The sequence below is a fragment of the Talpa occidentalis genome, unplaced genomic scaffold, assembly GCF_014898055.3.
Source record: "Talpa occidentalis isolate TD23 unplaced genomic scaffold, MPIMG_talOcc4v2.1 talOcc4.8, whole genome shotgun sequence".
Lineage (NCBI taxonomy): Eukaryota > Metazoa > Chordata > Mammalia > Eulipotyphla > Talpidae > Talpa > Talpa occidentalis.
This window is the reverse complement of record NW_023605194.1, coordinates 92,556,832-92,562,831: the sequence shown is the minus strand read 5'-3', so window position 1 is coordinate 92,562,831 and position 6,000 is coordinate 92,556,832. Positions and strand designations below refer to the sequence as shown.

The 6,000-nt window shown below is 40.2% G+C and overlaps 1 protein-coding gene across 1 annotated transcript in view; it reads right to left on the bottom strand.

Moving 5' to 3' along the window:
* The window catches only part of USH2A (usherin), a 635,462-nt gene that overhangs the window by 274,351 nt on the left and 355,111 nt on the right, over positions 1-6,000 (bottom strand).

Below are 6,000 nucleotides of genomic sequence, written 5' to 3'. Positions count from 1 at the left end.
AGAATCTGGTTCATACTCTGGCGGTAGCTTTGCTGTGCCTTTCCAGAGTTTACTGGAGGGTCTGTGCCAAGCCATTTTTTATGTGATTGGGAAAGAAAGGAATTGCATAAGGTCCTTTCCTGGTTCTTGACTGGAGTGGTGGGCTTGTGGGCTTTGGCAAATGTCACACCTAGCATCTTAACACACACACCTATATCACACAGACACACAACACAAAATCAACACATACACCACACACAGATACACACCATGTACACACATCACACACAGACATCATACATGCTACACATACACACACCACATATACATACATACCACACCACACACTGAGATACACACATTACACACACAGACATATACATGGACATATCACACACACACACACACACACCACATTCACATACTCAGTTCCCTAGTACATATGTAAAAATGGCATCTTGCCAGGTATCAAGAAATAAATGAACCTGATTGACTCCATCTCTAAGGTATAATCACAAAAAAGTTGAATATTTCATTAATATATTAGTGTTAATGAACCTAAGCAGAAAAGAGCAAAAGATGAATTATTTGAAGAGCGGGATATTGAAGTAAGTTGCACTCCCTAGTTGCATAGGTGCCAGAAAGACTTTCACAGTGAAATGAATAAAATGACAAAACGGCCAAAAGGAAGATGAAGTTGGCAAGAGAGAGAGGAGAGAGGTTCAGGCTATTTTAGCATCTTTTAATAACTGACTTAAATTTGATAACTAATTACCACAAACTCATCCACATAGCTCAGAAATGTCCCTTTTAAGACCTAGTGTTGCTCATTTGACCTTCTTAAAGCACAAGCTCAGACCTCATAAGCAGGTGAGGAAGCAGGAAACCCTTAGGCAGGCAAATATTCTCGATTAGGAAGCCTTCATTTGTTAGGGCAAATACACTTTCCCAATTATGAAAATAAATGTGAAAAAGACAGAGTGTTAATTTTTAATAAGTATGAGGTCACGACATGTTTTATTTTCATCTGAGAAAGGCTATAGGGTTCTTTAGATCTATAACTCCTACTCATTTTTTTAGTCTAATAGCTTAGTACAAAAATATGATAAAGAAACTTGCCTGAAAAAATACCAATTCACCACTTTAATATTTCATAACAGTGCAATTGGTTTCATTTTCTCTCTATAGAGAGAGCTTACGCTATTGTATAGAAAATGATTTTTAAGGGTTCCAAACCAAAATGAGACTCACAACATTTAAGAACTAAAAAAACTCCAGGTAATTACATCATTATCCTCAAATATCAAAATAAATATGGTTTTATTTTTTCTTAAGTTCTGAATAAACACTCTAGTTTTTAAGCCACATTAAATTTGGTAATAGTACTATTTGGCTCTTACTTGGTATCTTCAAAAAATATACCTTTGTTCACTATCTACCTTTACCTTGATTTTAGAAAATTTTTAGGAAAAGACAAACTAGAAGATTAGTTTGCTTTGATCTTGGAATCTCCCTTGACACAGAAAAAATTATTTGAGAACAAACGTAAACTGAAAACATACAAACATTTATATAAAAATTTCATCTATCATCAACTCATATGATATACCAGAAACCCTTGTATAAATAATATTTCATTGATATTTTTAGAGTAATCATTTTTAAGGTAGACCTTATTTACTTTTGTAACAGTTGAAACTTCTGAAGTTAGTAGAATAAGTATGTTTTTCAAGGAGGCAAGGGGAATATAAGTTTTAGGGATGATTTCCCACATTGGCTTTTCTGAACCATAACATACATTAATATTGAGGCTTACAATAATGAATGTATTTGCTTCTTTGTATGTGACAAGGTAAGTGCCCATGCATGTGTAGCTGCTGTGTTTATCTGTATATATGCTGTGTTTATCTGTAGATATGGCCTCTCCAAGAAAGCAGAGCAGCTTTTTAACCACAGACACAGCAGTGACCTAGAGTTTTACACTTCACCCTTAAGAGGGTCCCTGGAGAACTAGACTCAATGAATGTTCCAAGGCCAGATACAGTCATAAAATTCCCAATTTCAGACACTGCCAGTGCTATCTTACCCTGGCTTTGTGGAAAAACAAAAAAAGCAAAGTGATTCTCCTATCATCAAAGTAATTGCATTTTATTATAAAAGCACAATGTGAAACATTTTTTCTCTAATACGATTCAACAGTACAACTGAAAGCAAAAAAAAAAATTAAATTTTTTTTTCAGGTGCATTTTCTGTAACTTTTTTTTCATCATTTCAAATAATATAAAACTCCAACTACTAGAATTACTTTGACAATGCATATTAGCAACTTAAAATTGAAATCAATGGCATTGTAAATTATTTTTTAGCCTGGAATCTTTTTTTAAAAAAATCCAGACATATTGTGAAATGAACAAGAAGTGAAAAAAAAAAAAAACACAAGGGAGAGGGGGCGGAGCAACATGGCGGCGAGGAGACGCTGCGAGTAAGATCTCCCATTAAAAAAAGTGAATAGGGAGAAAAAGCGGCAGGTCCCAGTGAGAACTGGGACACGGAAGATAAACGGGTGACGCCAGCGAACTGCCGAAGAAGAAAGTGGCCATAAAAGAGGACTAGAAGGAGGAAGCACAGAACCCTCCCCTCCCCCGCCCACAGAGGCGGCACTCTCCGACCAGCAGAGAGGGAAACAACAAACCAAACGGCCCACAAGAACAAACGACGCAGCAAGCGGACTGTGAGTGGAAAGGAACTATTGCAGCCACCACACCCCGTGAACGGGAGCTGAGGCGAACCCTGCAGGATCCGGCGGTGAGCGAACGGCTCCGGGCGCCATTAGAGAAGAACAAAGACCCCAGGAGACGCGCACACAGCCCGGGCTGCCGGTAAGCCTGCGCGGGAAAGCGGCGCATTCGGCGTGCACTTGAAAAGCAAGTGCAGACCTGGATCGCGGCTGCCCAGGTCCCCGCGCCTGCGACCTAGGCTTGCGGGGAGACGACCTAGGCTTGCGGGGAGACGCGCGGAGGTCCTCACTGAGGTGAAGGTCCCTCCCTGAGTGAGCAGGAACCAGGCGCCCAGGCACAGGAGCTGTGCAAAAGGCGCCATTCCCGTGCCACTGAACTGGGCTACAGCCCGCGTCCTGGACCTGAGGGCTTTGAACTGAGACCCGGGGCACGAAAATTCGGGGCGTGGTTTCTCCACGACGGTGGGGCACAAGGCAGACACAGCACCCCAAAGCTGTTGAGGTGTACCCTACCATTCCCGCTCTGTTCTCTGTCCCACGGGGTGGGGGAGGCGAAAACAGCCCCCCAAGGACAATAGGAGAGATCTCTGGCGCCACCTAGCAACCAGGGAAAAAAAAAAGTCACTAACACCCTATAAAACAGGACATTTCTTAAGACTGCTTGAAAAGGGCAGAAGGTTTCTGGAGGACCCAGTGGCCAGCCGGGAAGTTATTCCACGCCAGGCCCCTTCCGACCAGCAGCCTGAGCTCACAGAGGGAGCAGGCACCCACGTCCGGGGCAGACCGGGTGCGCAGAAGAGTGTGCCTGAAACCGGAGGCGCAGGGACTGCATCCCGCTTCGCCATTTGAGAACAGGGACATTTCTTAAGTAAAACTGCCTAAAACCAGCAGAAAGCTCCCCCAGAAGACAGAGATGGCTCCTGAAGAGCCAGAGGGGAGCGGAGAAGTTCACCCAAGATGTCAGTCAGTCCGAGCAACACAGTGTCCCAACGCATATGACAAATTAGAAAACAGACAGTAGGAGTAGAAGAACCACACGCAACCTAAAAACTCCTCAGGAAAGAAGCACACCACAAAAAGAACCACTCCCCAGATTGCAACGACAGCAACTTGGAAGAACTTCTGAGCCTTCCAGAAAGAGAATTTAAAATTGCCATGATTAAAAAAGTGATAGATCAGAAGAAGGAAATTGAGTCCCTAAAGAGGGAAGTAAGAGAAATGCAGGAGATCAAAGAATTAATGGAGGAACTAAAGAACTCTGGGAAAAGCAATGAAAGCAGAATAGATGAAATGGAAGAACGAATAAGTAATCTTGAAGACACAGAAATAAAAAGAACCAAAACAGAAAAGGAAAGAGAAGTACGAAGGAAAAAGAATGAAGAAAGACTTCGGGAACTATCTGACTCCATGAGGAAAGGAAATATAAGAGTTATAGGAATTCCAGAAGGAGAGGAGAGAGATGTAGGAACAGAGAAAATATTCATGGATATAATTGAAGAGAACTTTCCAAATGAGAAGAAGGAGCTGAAAATTGATATACAAGAAGCAAGAAGAACACCAAACTTCCACGACGAAAGGAAAAACACAGCAAGACACATAATAGTAAAGCTCCCAAGAATCCAGGACAAGGAAAAAATAATGAAGCTGACAAGAGGGAAGAAACAGATAACATTCAAAGGAAAACCAATCAGGCTGACATCAGACTTCTCTGAAGAAACACTACGGGCAAGGAGAGAGTGGAGGGACATAGTCAACAGACTCCAAGAAAACAGATGCCAACCAAGAATACTCTATCCCGCAAAGCTCTCTTTCCTCCATGAAGAAAGAATATGGACCTTCCCAGACAAAGAGAAACTCCGGAATTTCATTGCGACTAAACCCCCACTCCAAAAAATACTACAAGGAATCCTAAAGCCAGAACCTCAGAGGGACGAATAACAACAAAAGAAGGCCAAAGAAAGTTATTAAAAGAATAAATAAATAAAATCAAAGGAAAGACAAACATAATGGCAAATACAGATGCTAACATATCAATATTAACTCTAAATGTAAATGGACTAAACTCTTCAATAAAAAGACACAGAGTTGCAGCCTGGATTAAGAAACAAAACCCAACCTTTTGCTGTCTCCAGGAAACACATTTAGCTACAAAAGATAAAAATAGGCTCAAAGTCAAAGGATGGAAAACAATCCTACAAGCAAATGGGCCAAAAAAGAAAGCAGGAACAGCTATACTTATATCAGATAAAACAGACTTCAAACTCAAAAAAATAAAAAGAGACCCCAATGGTCACTACATTATGATTAAGGGGACAATACTTCAAGAAGAAATAACACTCATTAACATATACTCACCAAACGAAAGAGCACCAAAATATATCAGACAACTGTTGTCCTCTCTGAAAACAGACATCAGAGAAAACACATACGTAGTGGGAGACTTCAACACACCACTATCAACAATGGATAGATCAACAAGACAAAAAATAAGTAAAGAAACTAAAGCTCTAAATAAGGACCTAGAGCATTTGGGCTTAACAGACATCTATAGAACACTAAACCCAAAAAAAACGGAGTACACATTTTTCTCAAGCGCACACGGATCATTCTCCAGGATCGATCACATACTGGGGCACAAGACAAACATCAACAGATACACCAAGATTGACATCATACCAACCATCTTTTCTGACCACGAAGGCATCAAACTAGAAATAAATCATAAAAAGAAGGCAAGGAACTATCCTACCTCATGGAGATTAAAAGCCACACTACTGGAAGACCACTGGACTAACGAGGAGATCAAAGAAGAAATTAAAAAATTCTTTGAATTGAATGACAAGGAGGACACCAATATCCTAAATGTATGGGATGCAGCAAAAGCAGTAATAAGAGGAAAATATATAGCAATAGAAGCTCACATCAAAAAACAAGAAAGAACTCAAAGAAACAACCTAATCTCGAAGCTCAAAGATCTAGAAAAAGAACAACAAAAAAACCCCAGAACCAGTAGAAGAAAAGAAATAATAAAAACCAAAGCAGAAATAAATGAAATTGAAACTAAAAAAACAATCCAAAAGATCAATGAAACCAAGAGCTGGTTCTTTGAAAAAATAAATAAAATAGACAAACCCCTAGCCAGGCTCACAAAGGAAAAAGGGAGAAAGCACAAATACACAGAATCATAAATGAAAGAGGAGAAATCACAACGGACACAGCAGAAATCAAAAGAATAATCAGTAACTACTATGAACAGTTATATGGAAACAAGTTCAACAATCTAG